The 19,965-nt window shown below is 40.1% G+C and overlaps 1 pseudogene; it reads left to right on the forward strand.

Moving 5' to 3' along the window:
• Positions 1 to 1,385: 1,385 nt before the first annotated feature.
• LOC100916366 lies at positions 1,386 to 16,152 on the forward strand (annotated as a pseudogene).
• Positions 16,153 to 19,965: the final 3,813 nt, after the last annotated feature.

Raw genomic sequence — 19,965 nt, forward strand, 5'->3', positions numbered from 1 at the left:
AAGCTCAAAAATGTAGATTTCTTGCTGAAGTCAGACAGTTAATACTTATATCTCACATTTATACAGCACTTCAAAATGTAAAAAGTATTTTACACATCTCCTTGGACTTTCCCTATAAGCCCCAGAGGCTGCTAGTAAAGAAGAGTTTTGCTATATATCACAAGTATCCGAGATAGGATTCTATTGTAGATCTTTTTGACCAAACTCCATGCAACAAGCTGCTTCTCACATGTCAGAGACAGAATCTGAACCCAATCTCTCTGGCTTCAGTTTCTGGGCTACACTAAGACCAATTTGGACTCTGAAAACCCGGGACCAAATTCTGGTTGTGACATTTGTCACCAAGTCATTTCTAAGTCTTAGTTTCTGCTTAAAGTAGGGATAATAATACCTGGGAGGTGTAACAAAATTGTTGGAGGAAAATTCTCTTTAAACCTTAAAGCTTTATATAAATATGAGCTATCATTATTTTTATTATCCCGAGAAAGAGATTCCTTGTCCCTGACTATGAGATTGAGATGAGTATACTATTCACATGGGCTGAATCTTAATGGGTTACATAAAAGACTGGACCTAAGGAAAACTGTTAGGTGGGAAAAAAAGAAGTTTGCTCTCCTCCCATGCCCTTGATCTGCCTTTTGCCTAAGTGATGTCCCTGTGCAACCCCACCAAAGAAGTACAGTCTTTCTCTCAGTACACCCAGAGAGAAACTTCCTGTACCGTCTCTCCACCTTCACTTCAGCTTTTTTGCCCAGAGCCCCATTCTCAGCTGGGGTACTGTTAAACTAATCTGCAGGAAGGTGATAATGGATGCTAATGAGTTAATGTGTTAACCTTCTGGGTAAGATTTGCATTTTGATGGGGTCTTTCCAAAGACAGAATGCACACTTCCCAAGAGACTGACTGAGTTGGTGGAAATTCCAGCCTGTGGCAGGTGATGGTGGGGGAGATATTTCAGGGAAGGGAGGCCTTCCATGCCTGTTTCTCCCCAACCCCCCCACTCCGAAATCCCAAAAAGGGAGGTATTCTTTTGGAGGCTCCACCCCATGGGGTGTGAGCTAAGGGGAGAGACCCTGACACGCTGGCAACAGGACTAAGATAAAGCACCCACTATATATCTTATCCACTATGGACACCTTCAAGAAACTTAGTCAGGGGGTGGGGAAGGTGAATAGAAAGGATAAGCAAAGAAATAAATACAAACATGGGGACCGGTGCCATCTGGGAGAACCAGGTAAGGTCTGGGGTAATCAGGTGACATCTTCTTGAAGATGGTACTTCAGTTGGGACTTGAGGGAAGTAGGAGCCCAGAGTCCTCAGACAGAAAGGGGAGGAAGAAGGCGGAGAGAGAAATCTTCCTAGAAGAGAATTGATATTTCTGTGCCATGAAGTCATCCCCCAAAGCTCCCAGGAGGCTGGAGAAGGCATCATTAGCTCGTGAGCTTAACCTAAGATTAAACAAACTGTTTCCATGGGACTGGCGGCTGCCTGTCAGAGGGAGAGCAGATGAAGCAGTGGGAGCCAGCCGGGCTTGGTGGGGGAGTGTGCGAGATGCCTGGCTTTCCCCAGTCGCAGAGCTGTCAGGGGCATTCTCCAGGAGGCGCGGGCTGACTTCGCCTACTTCACAGTTGTGTTTCAAGGCTCATCTTGTGTGGAGCTCGATCATAACCACCATCAGGGTGATTGACACCTTGGTGAGTCAGATGCCCAAGAGAAGCATTGCTTTCAGGGAGGAGCAAATAACCCTTTCCAGGCAGAAGGATGTATAATCCGAAGAATGAAGGAGAGACTATTTGAGAACTACCTTCCAGACCCAAAAGTAAATCTGGAAACCTCAGGAGGACCTTGACAAGTCAGTCCAGAGGCAGGGCAGGATACCCACGTCATTGGTCCTAACCTTCTTAACAGTGACGACCTAATATTCCCTAACCTCAGGGCTGTGATGGTAGAAAAGGGACATTCTCTCTCTCACTATGGAGTCTGTTTGACCCTTCTAAGACGGATGGATCAGAACTGTCAAGAAACCTTATGCCTCCTTTCCCCATCTGGTTATAGAGGATTAAAAAAAATCTCCATAGTGAGTCTAGAATTTGGGGGTTGAAGGGTTCAGATTTGACTCAAACCCCTATTCCTCTTAACACCATCATCCCCCCCCACAACCACACATACACATTCTCATTTCTGGGTAATTCAGAAACAGCAGCTGCAAGGAATGGTTCAGTTGGTGCTGCCAAGCCCTTGGCATGAACACATGGAGCAGAGGCTCGGTTTCATCTCAAAATAAATTCCACTTCACCAAAATAATTCTGAGAGCCACCAGCTGGTACTCTGGCAGGGACTTGAGGGAGATGGCCCTCTGCACTGGGGCGGGGGAGGGGGATGGGGGGTGGGGGGATGATGGTGGGGGTGGTGCTCCATAGGGAACAGCAGGAGGGCCTTTACCTCTAAGGGGCTATTTTTTTTTCCTCCTGGACTTTCAAGATATGGTCCATTTATCTGGGAGGCCAACCCCCAGTGTTCACATTAGACATAGGCAATCAACCCAAAAAAACAAAGAAGGTCTGGGTTCATCTGTTCTGTCACCTCAGACCATGGGCCATATCTTCCATATGCTCTTAGCCACCAAACAGGGTGTGAGCACTTACTGGGATCACAGCATTTTTGAGCTCAAAGAAACCTTACAGATAATCTGGTCATTTTTAAGGAAACCTAAACCCCGAGGTCACTTAACAATTAGCAACAACACTAGGACTTTGGATTCTTGTAGGCTTATGACTTTGGTCTACTTTTACCACAATCGGGGGTCAGCTAGGTGATGCAATGGTTAGAGAACTGGTCCTGAAGTCTCAGGTTCTGAGTTAAAATCTAGCTTCAGATACTTACCGCCTGAGTGACTTTGGACAAATCACTGAACTCTGTTTGCTTCAGTTTCCTCATTTGTCAAATGGCAAACCATTCCAGAATCTTTGCCAAGAAAACTTCAAATGAGGTCAGGGGGAGTTGTATTGACTGAAGAGACTGAACAATAACAATTAATACCATTAATCCTTATTAAGTACATAAATCCAATCAAAGTTGAGGTCCTCTACCAACTCAAAGAAAAAAGGTTTGCATAGTTAAGATTTGGAAATGCTTTACAAAGCATTGGGGTGATGTATTCTGTAGCAGAGAGCCCATGTAGGAATCTTGATTCCCACACTTAGTATCTACTCTTACTGTGGCCAATAAGCATTTATTAAATATCTACTATGTGCCAGGTACTAAGTTAAGTTTCCTTTTTCTTTTCCTGGCTTTTCCCATTTTTCTTCAGGTTCCAAATAAAATTCCACCTTCTACAGAAATTCCTAATCACCCTAATTCTAGTGTCTTTCTTCTGTTGATTATTTCCCATCTATCCTGTACAGAGCTTATTTCTACATAGTTCTTTACATGTTGTCTTCCCCATTAGACTGTAATATTCTCCTGTTGAGGGATTGCCTTTGGCCTTTCTTTGTATCCCCAACTCTTACACAGTGCCTGGCACATAGTAGGCACTTTAAAATATTTATTGACTGACAATAATAGTCAATAGTCTTGACAATAAGAGTAGTAGCTAACATTTATTTAACACTTACTATGTGTCAGACACTATGCTAAACCCTGGGAGTACAATTAACAAATAGAAAGGCATTCTCTGCCCTCAAAGAGCTTATAGTCAAAAGGGGAGACAACACAAAAGGAAGCAGGAGAAGTGGTCCCCTCCCCTTCTAGAGCCATGGCATTGAAACCAGGGAGGTAGCAGATACAAAGTAGAATGAGCTGAAAGTCCAGCTTCTGCCCTTTATAAAGGAAGGCATTGGGAGGCATTTGGTACTCTACTTTCAGCTTTCCAATCAGAGAGGAGAGGAAGCCTTGGGAAATGGTATGAATCAAGACTTGAGTTAATCCAGCCTTGTAGTGAGTTTAGAAGTGTTGAGTTTATCCCAGGAAGGGTACCTTGTTCCTTCAAATTGAAACCAGGTAGCAGATATAAAATGGAATGAGATAGGACTTATTATTGCCCTCATTTTAGAGATAGGAAAACTGAGGCAAATACAGGTGAAGTGTCTTCCCTAGGTCATATAGCTAGTCAATGTCTGAGGATGGATTTGAACTCAGATCTCCCTGATTCCAAGTCCAGTATTCCACCCATTATACCACTCAACTATATTATATTAAACATTTAATTTATTTTCTTCTGTAGAACTAAGAGTTAAGTGATGTGATTTCTAAGACTCCCTCTACATCTAAATCTATGTTCCTTTGATTTCCTCCCAGAGATTTTCATGAGTTGGACAGGATTCCTAAACTAGCTCCATTTACTGGAAATGAGGTCTCTCTGCAGAATTCTTGACCCCTTGAGAATATTATTGTCCTGGAAAATGTCAAATTTAAATAACTCTTTGAGTGGCAGTAGGAGCACCTGAAATTCCCAGTTCTAGTTCTGTTACTTGCTAGCTTTGAATCTCAACAAGCCCTTTCTTCTCCCTGAGCCTCAGCTGGCTTATCTGTCAATGAAAATATTGGACTAGTTCCAGTACTTTATTAGCACTTTAGGGTTTAAAAAAAACCACCTATAATTCATTTGAGGGAGGTACTATTAGGAGGTCCACTTTAGAATGAAAAGAATATCTTCCTGATTCTACATCTAGCCCTCTCTGCATCATGTCACCTCGCTGCTATCTCCTAGTTGATATCCAAGCTCCTTATGCTTATTGGCTTTCCAAAATCCACATTTCTGAAGGTGCTAGTGTGTCCCCTTATTCCCTCCCTGGGCTACTTCCCTTTGTCCTTCCCATTCCCAGCTGGACTCCTGTATAAACAGTTTCTCATCAGGTGGCCTGGAAAACAGAGCTCTCTCCCATCTTTTAACATTTGGCCAAATCAGGAAGAGTTATACCTGGCTGAGGAATTTGCTTGTGCTGGTGCTTTTTTGCCAGTAACAATAACAGCAATTTAAGGCAGGAGGAGCCCTTGCAGGCAGAAGGGGCCTAATAGGATCTACTGATAGCTGGTCTGAGCATCCTGTCTGCCTCTGGCTGCTGCTGGGCTGCAGTGAGATCAGCAAAAGGAGTGTGAGCTTAGGTGTCAGAAAAGCTGTCGCTTTGCTAGTTTACAGGCAAATTGCAGGACTGTTTACAGAAGCAACTAAAGCTGGGGAGAAGGGGAGGAATTGAGACCCCAGGACACATTAGCTTTGGTGGCTCATTGGGAAACAGAAATGATGCCCTATCTAGGGGCAGCTGGGATGAGGATGGGGGCACCCTGGAGTGAGTTGGGATCACTTATTTGTCTGAATCATTGTTAGAAAGAATATAATAGAGAGCCTTGTAATCACAGGCTCTCAAGGGGAAAAAAAAAGTTAAACTTTGGAAATCAAACCTTCTGGGATTGAGGGCTTGCACTTAAGTCATTTCCTGAATCTCAGTTTCCTCATCTGCAAAATGAAGAGACTGGACCAAGTTCCCTTCCAGGTCTACAATCTGATAATCTTATGACTTGTGATCTGTTGAGACTGAGAGAAACCTTGGTGATCAGGTAGTCTCATCTTTGACTTTGCAGTTGAAGAAACAGGGCCCTAGAGAACCGAAGAGGCTTGCCTCAGATCCCATTGCAAGCTTGTAAAAAAAGGCCAGAATTAAAATTCAGACTTCCACAAGTCACCCTTGTTATTCCCAGTAATACCCTGATTGGGACCACCTCCAAACATCTGCTCTGTGGGGAACCTGAGGCAGGCTGTTTGCCTTGAGTCACAGAATCAGAGTTAGAGTTAGATAGAACTCAAAAGTCAAGCTGGTAGCCTTTGAAGTAGTATTCCCAGACCCTGGTCTGCCTTCAAGGAGCAGGAACATTAAATAGGTGAATAAGAAAGAGATCTGGCTGTCTTCAGAGGACCCCAAAATCAGGGCACAAAAGACATCCAAAAGGCCTAAATCCAGGAGGTCTGCCTCCCTGGACAAAAGCCTTTTGTTTTACCCAGAAATTCCATGGTCCTTCTCTTTGTTCTGACCCATGTGTTTGTCTCTTGAAGACAGGGTCCTAGAAATCTCAGCTCCTTTCCTCCCATTTCTAGCTTTTCCCCCCTAATTCTTCCCTATTAGCTTCTCTACCACCTGCCTCTTAAACTGTCCCTGAATGGGATTTTCTATACACTGTCCCTTAGGATTTTTTAGACTGAGCTCCAGAAGAGAATAGCCAGGTAGCCTAGTAGATAGAGTTCTGGGTTTGCAGTTAGGATGACTCATCTTCATGAATTCAAACACAGACATAGCCATTGACCAGTTGTGTGATCCTGAGTCAGTCACTTAACCAAGATTGCCTCAGTTTCCTCATCCATGAAATAAGCTGGAGACAAAAATGACAAATCATTCCAGTGCTTTTGACAAGAAAATTACAAGTGGGCAACAAAGAGTGTGACATGACTGAACAAAGATGAAGAGATTGTTTTTTTGCCTTTCTTTGTAACACAAGCACTTAGCTCACTGCAGGGAACATAGCAGGATTTGATAAATGCTTGGTGATTTGACTCCCCCTTCTTTTCCCATCCCTTCCTAAGAGATGTTTCAAGAATAACTTATGGAAACTGAAGGTCAGTGATGAATTCAAGCCCCCTCCTGATAAATGGAAAGAAATGGCATGTATATATCTTGTTCTATCTATTTAAATCCATTTCTGTTGATGGAGATTAACTTCAGAAGGCACCAAGCTAAAAGCTTGGCAGGGAAAGGGTTAGGTAACCCTGGTAGGTGCCGACAGCTAGTAGCTTTTCATCTGCGTAACAGCTGCTCCCTCTTCCCCCTTGAAGGATCATGAAATGGTATGTGGATCCGGTGACTGGTCCAGAGTTTGAGACTATTTCCAAGAGAAATTCTATCCTTTGGACAGGAAACATATTCATTCATTTGCTGAATGATTCAGCCAGCAACTGAACTTCCCCTACTTTTAAATCCAGCAGGGACAAGGGGAAATGGGGTAAAGGAGGGGAAGGGAGAGGGAGATAGAAAGGTGGAAGAAGGGGAGAGGAAGAGGAAAAAGCAGGTTAAAAATAGAGATGAGAATCATAATTGGGATTTTTTGGATCCTTTTATAAGGGAATCAGAATATATAAAACAATAAGATTATTTACAAAGCTACATGCTACAGCATGAAGTGTAGAGTGATGGAGACCAAAGTCTCTGGGGTAGAGGGAGAAAGTTTTTTTCCCCCAGAAATGATCTGATATTTGGACCTTTGGGACAATTTTGTGCTAATTTCCAGACCTTTTCAAGACAGATCTTGGAATAAATGAGTATTCCTGGGTTTTGCTGCTACTGTGGTATTATTTATTAGCACTGAAGCTGAAGTCTTAGATCAGGGATATGATGCTTGGCAAATAAAAAGAACTAGTGTTTTATTCAATTAAAAACAAAAACATTATATTTCTCTTCATCTAAATAGACATTCAGAATGTTTTAAGTCCCTTCAAAAAGGGGATCAGAGAACAGCAAATTTATGTTCCTCTCTCTACATTGTCCTCAACCATACTGTCTGTCAGACCAATCAGGATTGGTCTGGATTTTCGGCCTCCGATTCTAAGAAGGTGGAACCAAGAGATAAATGAAGATAAAAATCTTCAGAGATACTTTCAAGTAAAGAATAGGGCTTCTAAGACCTGGCTAGCTCTGCACTCTGTCCAGTAAGAGATCTAGATTGGTTTTGAGAAAGATTTCTTCCCACCATGAGGGAGCCTTTCAAACAAGCTCAAAGGGGAATAGGTTAGGACTGGAGAATGTCCTCCAAGACTAGGACCCTGGGCCCGTATGCCTCAGACTGAAGGCATCAATAATTCATACTCTACAGAGTATTTCCCCTTTTGTCACATTTCTGGCCAATTGATTTCCCTTGGCCACAAACGTGCTGCTTTTAGAACATCATTAATAACAAATAGACTCTGGTAAAATATGTCTGGGGAGTGGGATGGCATCTGGGAGAGCCTCATGATCTGCTGACACTCCAAGAAATGAGCTTTCTTTTCTATGTCACTGAAGACCCAGTAAGAATGGTGTACCCCTTTGTCTCCCAAATTCTTCCCCAGTCCTAAAAACACAGATGTAGGTGAGTAAGAAGGAGAGATTACATTATCTTCTCAGCCTATTTTCAGGGACCTTAGGGGATGGGAGGAAGTAAGACATTGCCTTAGCCACTGACCTAGACATAAAGGTTTGGATCAAACTTGGTTTTAATTCATCCCAAAGAGGAGGGGCCTTGACTGGGGAAAGGTGAAGGAGGTAAGGTCTCTAAATTTCCCAGAAAATCATGGAAAGCTCTTCTCTGTTCTCACTAAACTGAGCTCTGAAGTGGAGATAAGATGGAGAAATGGGGAGAATGATCAGCCAGGAGCTAATAGAATTCTCTGGGGCTCTGGGAAATTGACCCTCATTATTCTCTTAAAAACAAATGTGTTCATTACAACCAGGCCTGTCCCTGTTCAGAGCTGTAAAGCAGTCCAGATTTATCTTCAGTGCCCTCAGCCTCTGTTTCCTGAGTCACGGTCCCACTCCAAGGCACCTCCTTCTTACCCCACAGCAGCCTGGAGGTCTCTTGGGAGAGCTGTAACTAGAACGCAGTGATCAGGACTTTGCAAAGATGTGCCAAAATTTAAAGGGGTGATAACACCATTTTCAATCCCGTAGCAACACAAAACCAACTGAGATTTGCAGAGTTAGCAAGAATAATTAGTTTAAAAAGAAGTTACTAGTGAAAGCATCTTTTGTTCCTCAGGCATCAAAACCAGGTGAGTTCCTCCTTGTTCTCACCTGACTTAGAGTCCCCAATCTCAAGCAGGAGCTCTTCAGAACTAGGGTCCCTGCTACCCCCAACCTTGCCCCTGAACTGAGGGCACCAATTGCCCTGGGGAGCATTGGATGCTGCTTGCATGTAAAATTTGATATGGCTTTTCCTTTGCCCACTATTAAAACCTTGTCTGGGGCAGGCAGGGGAGGATCTAACTAGTCCATTTACACCAAGGGTTAAACTACCAGCAAGACTTAAAAGAGTATCACCCCCAAGAAAGTGTATTTGTGTACGTATATAAATATAAATACATAAAAATAAGGGACAAAGAAGTGGCTCAATAGGCTGAACACCAAGCCTCAAGTCAGGAAAACCTGAATTCAAATCTAGATTCAGACACTCACAAGCTATGTGACCCAGCAAGTCACAACTTCTGTCTGCCTCAGTTTCCTCATTTATAAAATAGAAATAATAATAGCACCTACCTCACAGGGTTGTTGTGAGGGTAGAATGAGACAATAATCATAAAGCATTTAACACTTCTGATACATAGTAAATGCTACATATATACATATACATATAAATTCATATGTGTATATAAATTTATATGTGTGTTTATTTATATAGTATATATGTGTATATATATACAAATATATAATTTTTATTAGAATTCTAGATTTTAAACTAGAAAGGTCCTGAAAGATTGTCTAACTCAACTTCCTCAGTTTACTGATAAGTAACCAGTCCCACCAAGGCAAAAAGGCTTGGTTAAGATTATACACCTAGAAAATACCAGAGGTGGATATTTGAATCAAAATTCTCTGTTTTAGCACTCAAATAGGAACTGCCCTTCAACTCAAAGAAACAAAGCTAGAATGACTGAATATTAGCCATTTTTGATGGAGGAAACAGAGATATGGATTATATAGTGTTGCTGTTGTTTGTCCTTCCTTTTCAAAGAGGACTATATCATGAGAGAGATATGTTTTGTGACTCCAATTGGGGTTTTCTTGGCAAAGATACAGGACTGGTTTGCCATTTTCTTCGCTACCTCATTTCATAGATGAGGAAATTGAGGCACACAGAGCTCAGTGACTTGCCTTTTTGGCCCACAGCTATTAAGTGTCTAAGAACAGATTTGCATTCAGGAAGATGAGTTTTCCTAACTCCAGGACTGGCACTCTGGCCACTGTGTTACATAGGGGTGTGTGTATTTATATGCATTTGAATATATGTGTGTTTGGGTGTATACACGCAAACACATGCCATATATTAGATACACTATACATGCGCACGTGCATGTTCTTAGCTCGCCAGGGCCCTGAGCAGAACAGCTCCAGATGAGGGCCCTCCCACAGCACCTTCCTTCATCAGCTGGAGCCGAGAGCCGTCCCCACTGCTGGGGAGAGGGTAGACACCTCCAGCCACCAGAGCCTTTAGAGGAGCCGCACGGATTCTGGCATTTGTTTTCGGCTCGTAGCTGCTTGCCTGTCGCCCCCTCCCCCTTCCTCTCTCATCCCCTTCCCCCCTCTCCTCTCCTGCCAAGTGTGAAATGCATGTAAGGCTCCCCTCAGCAGGGGGCTTGAGACTAAGCCAGAGCCACTGAGCAGCTCAGCCCTCGAAGGCCGGCACTAACCGTCAGCCAAGATCTAGGCCTAAGGGAGAGTCCCACAGAGAAGATCACATCGCAAAGTCCTCTCTGCCCCATGCGCCGGCCTCCTACTCTGTGTCCCTGGAAATCTCTTGGCTGGCCCCATATCAATTTAACTTTTTAAAGGAAGCTTTAAAAAAATCCACCATAGGACTGAAATAGAACCTGCCCTTTGCAGTCATATCAAATATTCCACCACACAGCTGGGTTCATTTTAAATGTGTCTGCCCTGGGCTGGGCCAGAGGGGCCCAGGAGCAAAACATCGGATCTGGCTTTCTGCTTACAAGACCAGGAGGACTTGTCTGCAGCAGGAGGCTTGTCCAAGATTTTACGAGTGAAGATAAATATTTGTCATCTATACACACAGCAACTTGTTGCTGGAGCCCGCGTTATGGGCAAATCTGAGGTGACTCTTGTGTTCCAGGCTCTGGCTACAACTGAACGAGTTTGGCTGATAGCTCTTCACCTGAGACTTAGGGTCCAGCTAGGGCCTGAGTGTCCTGTCCTGTCCTGTCCTCCCTTCCCCTTCTTTCCCTTCCCCTCCTTTTTCTTCCTCTCCTCTTCCCTCTCCTCCCTTCCTCTCTCCTATTCTTCCCTCATTTCTCCTCCCTTCTCTTCCCCTCCCCTCCACTCCCCTCCCCTCCCCTCCCCTTTCTCTCATCTCTTCTCCTCTTTGTTTCTCCTCTCCTCTTTCTCTCCTTCCCTTCCCTTCCCCTGTCCTCCCTTCTTCTTTCCTTTCTTTTTGTCTTTATCTCCATCACCTATCCTCTCTCCTCCCCTGCTCTCTCCTTTTTCTCATCTGGTCTCCTTTTTCTCTTTCCTCTTCTCTTCTCTCCTTTCTTTCCTCCCCTCTCCCTCTCTTCTCTTTTCTCCTGCCCAATTATGGAAAATCACTTCTTCTACCAAGGAGAAAAATCTAAAACTCACCTTCTTACAGTTGTCTAGGGGACACGCTGGCATTATGTAACTTGTCTCTGATCATACAACTAGTATGTGTCAGAAGCAACTTGAACTTAAGCTATTAAGATGTCTCCTGCAACAACAAAGCTTCTCTTCCTGGTGTTCTGAAAATGTGAGATATAAAAGACTCCAGAGATCTAACTCCATCATTATACAGGTGAGGAAGCTAAAGACTGGAGAGGTAAACTAGGCTGATTATGATCATAATAGTGATAGAGCCAGGACTAGAACTCAGATACCCTTGCCTCCAGACCAACTGCCCTTCCTTCAAATCATATACTTCTCATACTCCATCCCAGCCACCTCTGCTTTTTCATAGGTACCCTTTAGGATGGGTCAGAGCAAGACTGAGTGTGGGAGTTTTATGCTAACAAGACCCCACCCCCAGACAGAAATAAAATGCTTCTATTACCAGATAGCTCAAATATCTGCAGCCTAAGACCTGAAGGGTTTTCATTGGCTTCTGTGCTAGAAAAACCTGTTTTGTCACTGATGCACAATTCAGACCATCCATAGCAGAGAGAACCTCTCATCAATTTTTCCCTCTTCTCCCTATTCTCAACAGAAGAATCAGGACCCCCAAACAGGTCAAAGATGCAGAGTGTCTTTAATAAGCAGTGGTAACTGATGTTTTAAAAACATCATCTCAATAGTGAATGCTTCCAAATATTCAAAGTGTTTCTTAATGCTTCCCTTGTTAACTTATAACTGACCTGGGCATCCCCAAATGGGGCAATGCTCCAAAAATGCCCCAGGATGATTAAAGCCCCTTTTCAGAGTCTTATCTCTGAAAGAAGATCAACTTGGGAAATAGGACTCATAAAAAAAATAAGCCTTTTTATGCTTGGTTATATTTCCTATTCAGTCAACAAACATTAAGTGCTTTCTATGTGCCAGGCACTATAATACAAGGCACTGGGGATATAAGGGAAAAATTTCATCATAGTAAACTTATATTACCTTTTCCTGATTCCCAAAAGGTTTGTATGGAACAAAACTTCCTAAACTGTGGGTCATGACCCCATATGGAATTGTGTAACTGAATTTGGGGGTTGCAAGATTATGATTAATTATAAGTAAATGTTTGATTTGTATATCTATTTTATAAATCTATATACTCAGAGCCAAGTAAAATTTCTTGGGTGAAAAAGATGTGTAAATAGAAAACACACAGACCTTTAGAAGGTCTGATGCAGAGGTATCTTCAAGAAGATAGTGATTCAATGAACTGGAGGTAAAAAGGAACATATTTAAGGGGATGGGGTAAGAGGTGAGGATGGCTAGTCCAAAAAGGCACAGATGGGAGACAGAGTTTTGTATAGGGCACAAAGAAAAGGCCATTTTGTCTGGATCACAAAGAATAATAAGGGAAATATTTAACAAGACTAGAAAGAAGTTGGGGCCAGATTGTGAAGGAAGGACTTTTTTTTTTTTTTGGTTCAATTTTTTTTAAAGCTTTTATTTACAAAACATATGCATGGGTAATTTTTCAATACTGACCCTTGCAAAATCTCGTGTTCCAAATTTTCCCCTCCTTCCCCCACTCCTCCCCCTAGATGGCAAGTAATCCAATATGTTAAATATATTAAAATATATGTTCAATCCAATATATATATATATATGTATATATATATATATATGTGTGTGTTTGTGTGTGTGTATGTGTGTGTTTGTATATGTATATATATATATATATATGCTGTTATGTTGCTGCACAAGAAAAATCAGATCAAGATGGAAAAAATTGAGAAACAAAATGTAAGCAAACAATAACAGAAAGAATAAAAATGCTATGTTATGATCCATACTCAGTTCCCTCAGTCCTCTCTCTGGGTGTAGATAGCTCTCTTTATCACAAGATTATTGGAACTGGTCTGAATCATCTCATTGTTGGAAAGAGCCATGTCCATCAGAATTCATCATCATATAACATTCTTGTTTCCACGTACATTGAGCTCCTGGTTCTGCTCGTTTCACTCAGCATCAGTTCATGTAAATGTCTTCAGGCTTCTCTGAAATCATCCTGATGGTCATTTCTTACAGAACAATTATATTCCATAACATTCATATATCACAACTTATTCAGCCATTCTTCAGTTGATGGACATCCACTCAGTTTCCAGTTTTTTGCCACTACAAAAAGAGCTGCCACAAACATTTTTGCACATATGGGTCCCTTTCCCTGGGATATAAGCCCAGTAGTAACACTGCTGGATCAAAAGGTATGCACAGTTTGATAATATTTTGAGTATAGTCCCAAATTGCTCTCCAGAATGGCTGGATATATTCACAATTCCACCAACAATGCATCAGTGTCCAAGTCTTCCCACATCCCCTCCAACATTTGTCAATTACCTTTTTCTGTCAACTTAGGCAATTGAGAAGTATGTAGTAGTAATGTCTTAATTTGCATTTCTCTGATCCAACATGATTTAGAGAATCACTAGATTACAATCTACTAGACTACTAGACTCGTCATAATCATATGACTAGAAATGGTTTTAATTTCTTCATCTGAAAATTGTTCATATCCTTTGACCATTTCAATTGAAGAATGCCTTGATTTCTTATAAATTTGAGTCAATTCTCTATATATTTTAGAAATGAGGCCTTTATCAGAACCCTTAAGTGTAAAAGTGTTTTCCCAATTTACTGTTTCCCTTCTAATCTTGTCTGCATTAGTTTTGTTGGCACAAAAACTTTTCAACTTAATATAACCAAAATTATTTATTTGGTGTTCAATAATGAATACTAGTTCTTTTTTGGTCACAAATTGAGGGAAGGACTTTGAAAGCTAATCAGAGTGACTTATAGTTTGTCTTAGGGTTGATAATATATTTTATCTTGGAATTGATTGATTAAAGGCATAAATTGATCAATTCTATACTAAAGGACAATCATCAATTTTTATGTATGCATATATGCATGTGTGCAAATATGTGCGTTTGCCTATACATACATGTGTATATGTGTATATATGTATTGTGAATCTATTTATATCTATAGCTATATCTATCTCTATATATGTAAAGTCTACAAGTATTTATTAGTGCCAAGCTAGGCCATCATATGTACATATATGACTATATACAAGATTATGGGGGTAGGGAGATGAGAGATCAGGAAAGACCATATGCATCAGGGGACATTTAAGCTGAATATTGAAAGAAAACAGGAGTTCCAAGAGGCAGAGGTAAGGAGAAAATGCAATCCAGCCAGTATAAAGTCTGGGAAGAGGACTGAGTTCTGACATGGAGAGATCATTGGTAAATCCTGCTCCTCTTCTTACATGTTCACATCCTCTTCTCTGCCCCTTTGGTGAATCCCAAGATCTCTGCTGTATCTCTCTGCACAGGACAGCCCTCTACCCAAATGAGAAAGTATCCTATCTTCTATTCTCTGAAAACCCAGTGGGTTACTGTTTAGTTCATGTGTGATAATTCAGACAAGATTGCTCTTAGTGGATAATAGTTCCATTACTTGCCTCCTTCCTAGATAACATTTGCATTTTAATGGAGGTTGTCAATGACTTACCATCCAAAAAGAAGACATGCAACATCTTGTACATGTCTACTATGTACATGACTATCTGTTCTGGACATTACATTTTAAGGAAGACAGCTATAAGCTTGAGAGTGTTCATGAAAAGGCAACTAGGAGAGTCATGGACTATATGAGAATAGTTTAAAAGAACTGTTTAGCCTACAGTGGGAATGGAGAAGACAAGTTTCAAACTAGGGCATGATAACTATCTTCATTTTATGATTGACATATGGAACAAGAATTAGATTAGTTTTTCTTGATCCCAGAAGGCAGAATTTAGAGCTATGGGAGGAATCTGTAAAAAGGCAAATTTGAATTTAAAGTATGAAAATAGTTTGTGCCTATATAAAAGCTATCTAAAAGTGACAAGTCTGCCTCATAAAATAGTGGGATTTCAGGCAAAGCCTGAATGATCCCTTGTTCCATATGTTGTAGAAAGGGACTTTTATTCAGGGGCAAGTTGGTCTAGAAATGACCTCTTCTGAATCAAATTGGGAGATTTCCTTTGGGATTTGGTGTAGGCTACTAGCAAAATCTGTTAAGAAACATTTGAAAGAAAGGAGTGGGAATGACCCCCAGTTTATCCTTTCCAGCCTGGCCAGACCATAGAGGTCTACTTTCCATTTTTTCATTATGAAGAGAACAAACCGGAGAGAGGCTGCACACTCATCACAATTAGATTTTGGCAAGACTTCTTGTAATATTCATCAAGACATATTGACCAGTAGTTTGCAACGATTCATGAACCAAAAAAAGGTCTTTAAGATAGAAATGCTAATGAGTAGACAGAATTATATTGTAGAAAACATTTAGAGTGAATTTCGGGCTCTGCATGAAAAACCGAAGAAATGAATAAAAACTACAGAAATTTCTTCCAAACATGTTAGAAACTGGGTCCCCAAAGTCTTGGAACAGTGACGATAAGGTCTGGAAGTCTATTTACAAGTTTTATTTTGGAAAATGAGGCGCTTTGGGAGTTATTTCCTGATTTTCTAAATGTACAACATTTACCCTTTCTACCAAAGATAGAAAGATTGTATCTCTTTTGAGGAAACAGAATTTTAAAAGTCTAGCAAACGACCTTACCAGTCAGTGCTGCTGTTCCTAAGGAATCCACATGTCTTGCCCTAAAACCAATGAAGATTTTCCAAAAGTAGTTATTGGAGTTGTCCTTGGGATATTTTACCCTCATCTACAGCCCAAGTAGAAATCCTGTGTGATTAAAGAAGCTGGAATAAGTTTCAAAGTCTTAGTCAAGTAAATTGATATTCTTCAATTACCTAAACTTTGTGACATGATAGTTATAATCATTGCTAAAATTCATAGTCCCAGTTATATTCAGGGAAGTGTAATTTTAAAAAGATGTATAGAATAGCCTATCAAAAAGGAGGCCTACAGAGAAGGTTCCTTAAAAGCTTTTGTGCAGTATGAAAGAATTATTATCTGCATCAGTAATACTTTGTTAAATGAGGATCACATACTAAAGACTGAGACAAACTGAGACTGACAGAATAACTTTGCTTAGTTTGGGTAAATTTCAATAAACTAATCTAGTTATCTTAGGATTTCCATATCTGGCTAAAAGTGTACCAAAAACCTGACACTAAGAAAGATTGTCACAGAAACACTACAACAAATGAATGAATGAATAGTTCTGGAGGGGAAGGTGAAGGCAGATGACATTGCCCAGTACTCCTTCACATAAACCCAATTCATTTATACATCATGGCATCTCCTTCCTGATGTCATGGTCCTTTTCTAGAACAAAGGACAAACAGCAACAAATAAATGGGAGAAATTGGTTAAACTGGAAATTGAGAGTAATTTGAAAACATTAGCATATTTCTTTTGGTTCTTCCCTTCCCTCCACTTCCAACTTATCCAATTCATATTTAATTGGTGAAAAGTAAAGGCATATATGCTTGCCATTCAGTTGAAAACTAAATTGCAGCTCCATTTTAAGGTGGTTGGTTTTAGTAAGCTCCTGGGTGGCAATATATGCAGAAACAAATTTGGAAATGGAACTAATGAACTTCACTATTGCTAATAAAAGTCTAATTGCATAAACTCAAGGCCTTCCTGCATTTTTAAGATAAATTATACAAAGGTCATTTTATGCTCTTTCATGGTGAACACAAGTAGTATTGCCAAGTAATAAAATAACATCTACTTAGAATAACAGGGCTTTTCCAATGTTGAAGATCCACTAAAATGGTTTGTATATTACTGAATACAGGACTATAAAATAAAATTAAGATGTAAGAAACATTTGGAAGCCAGGATGATGATTTTCAGTGCCTCTGGGATTATCCATAGAGCTATATCTATCTGTTCGGTCCCTACACATAGCGTTACTTCTGCCTTTAGACCATATGTAGAGTTTTGGTACATTCATGTAGCCTCTGTAACAAGTCTAAACTTCTTGGAGGAAAACTAAAATGGTTATATGTTCTAGAAGTGATAGACAAACAGTGATCAGTCAGTCAAGTAATAGGTATTTATTTATTTATAAAGAATTATTTTTAAATTTTATTTTTAAGATATTTATTATTATTGTATTTTTCCAAATACATGCCAAGATACTTTTTAACATACACTTTTACAAAACCTTGTGTTCCAAATTTTTCTCCCTTTTTCCTCTTTCCCCCTCTCCAAAACAGCAAGTAATACAATATAGGTTAAACATGTGCAATTTTTCTAAACATATTTTCGTATTCATCATGTTGCACAAGAAAAATCAGATTAAAAAGGAAAAAAAACACAAGAAAGAAAGAAAAAAAAACACAAGCAAATAAGTAACAACAAAAGTTGAAATACTATGCAGTTTTTTTTATGCTGTGATCCACATTCACTCTCCATAGTCCTCTCTTTGGATGTAGATGGCACTTTTTATTACAAGTTTATTGGAATTGAATAGACATTTATTAAGTCCCTACAATGTATCAGAGATCAAGGACAAAAGTAAAATGGTCCCTAAACTCAAGGAACTTATGTCTTAAAAAGGGAGACAATATGCGTAAGTCTATACAAAGCACTTAGAAAATGATTGTCAAAATGTTTTTAAGATGGATGGAGAGAGAGAGAGAGAAAATGAGAGAGCAGCAATCAAGAAAGACCTTACATAGATGACAGCATTTGAACTAAGTTTGGAAAGAAATCAGAGATCTTAGGAGGCAAAAGTAAAGAGGGAAAATCTTCAGGCATGGAGAGACAGCCATTGTAAAGGGGTGGGGATGGGAGATGAAGCATCATCATGTATAAGATTGATATGATTGGAATGTAAGAGTACTTGAAGTAAAGTAATATGTAAGATTAGGAAGGAATAAGGATCCAAATCATCTATTCATAGGTAATATATCCAGCTATCTGTCTATCTGTCTATCTATCTATCTATCTATCTATCTTATTTATCTAATTACCTCTAGGCCTATAGATCTAACTTTAGATCTAAATAGATAGGTTTGTAGCTTTCCAGAGCGACAAATATAGAAAAATAGGTAGATACCTAGACAGAGGGAAATGTATTTAAATAGGTTTAGATCTGTAGCTGCCTAGAGCTATAGATCTGGATCTACATAGCTATCTATCTAGATATGTGGGTCTTTATAGATTTATGGATCTGGATGCCTGTTTATCCAAATCTAGATTTGTGGAACTAGATGGCAATATATATCTACCTAGATCATGCTCTATGGCTCTAGATAGATAGAAATCTAAATCTATAGATCTGAATTTAAGATATATAGATAGATAGATAGATAGAGATAGATAATGTTATTAACCATAGATGTGTTGTATATAATATAAATGTCATATGAATATGTCACAGAATATATGTGTGTATAATAGATACAACAGGAATTATAGCAGACAGCTAAATTGCCATGAGAAAATAAGACAGACAGGCAGGATAGAAACTCAGTGAATTAATATCAGACAAAATTAACATGTAGAGCATTCACTCAGTATCCACTCCACCTGTCTCCTGATCAATGAGCTAGATCTTCCATTTGTGGACCCAAAGTAGGGACCCACAGAACCAAACTGATTCAAAGAGAACACCATGCCTTTGTCTCCATCCCCCCCAACCCCCCCTCCCCAATAAAAGATGCATATGTCCAGTCTCCTTAAGAGGAAAATAGAATAAGGGTGGGATCAATCAGGCTGAAACTGAGCCTAAGCAGAAGATTGCCTCAGGCCTGAAAGAAAGGGACACAGGAAATTGAACTGAAAACAAAACAGGAAAATGAAGGACAAACCATAAGAACTATAACCACAGGAGAGGTTACTCAAAACAAAGATCCTACCCCACTCAGAGCTTTAGTGAGTCTGCCTGAAAACTCCTCATTCTCTAAATAGAAACACTGGACACTTCTCAGAGACATGAAAGAAAAACAGATTGAAAAAAGAGATCAGAATGAGAGATGGAAGAATGGAGGCTCAGGGAATAGATCTGTATAGGCAGCTATGGTCTCAAGAGAAAAGCGACTAGAAACTGTACTAGGAAAAACTCACCCAATAGTGGTTCCTCCAAATAGACAGGCCAGGAAAGTCCATATTCTCCTTCTGAGGAAGCTGAGACAGCCCTGTGTCTTTGGTCACAGCAAAAGGAAGGGACCAGAGAGCAAGTACCTAGGAATAAAAGAGAAAAGTTAAAAATGCCCAAGATATCCGGATATTGAAATTGTAATAAAAATCTAGCACCCATCAAAGAAGATCCTAACATCCAGAAGGAAAAATGAACAAAGCCACAAAAAGGAAACTAAAATATTACTAGGAAATTTGAAGGAAGGAAAACTGAAGATGACCACTGAAACACAGAATTCTTTGGATCTCTCCAGAAGTTTTGAAACAACAAGAAATCTCAGAATGGTTCAAAAGAGAAATTAAATTCATAAAGGAGTAAATTTGCATGAATAATTAAGGTATTAAACAAAGAATTAACAGACTGGGAAAAATGGAATGCATGGCAGAAAATTTCTCAAAAGAAGGGAACAGATTTGGGACACATGAAGACTGA

The sequence above is a fragment of the Sarcophilus harrisii genome, chromosome 3, assembly GCF_902635505.1.
Source record: "Sarcophilus harrisii chromosome 3, mSarHar1.11, whole genome shotgun sequence".
In the NCBI taxonomy this organism is placed as follows: Eukaryota; Metazoa; Chordata; class Mammalia; order Dasyuromorphia; family Dasyuridae; genus Sarcophilus; species Sarcophilus harrisii.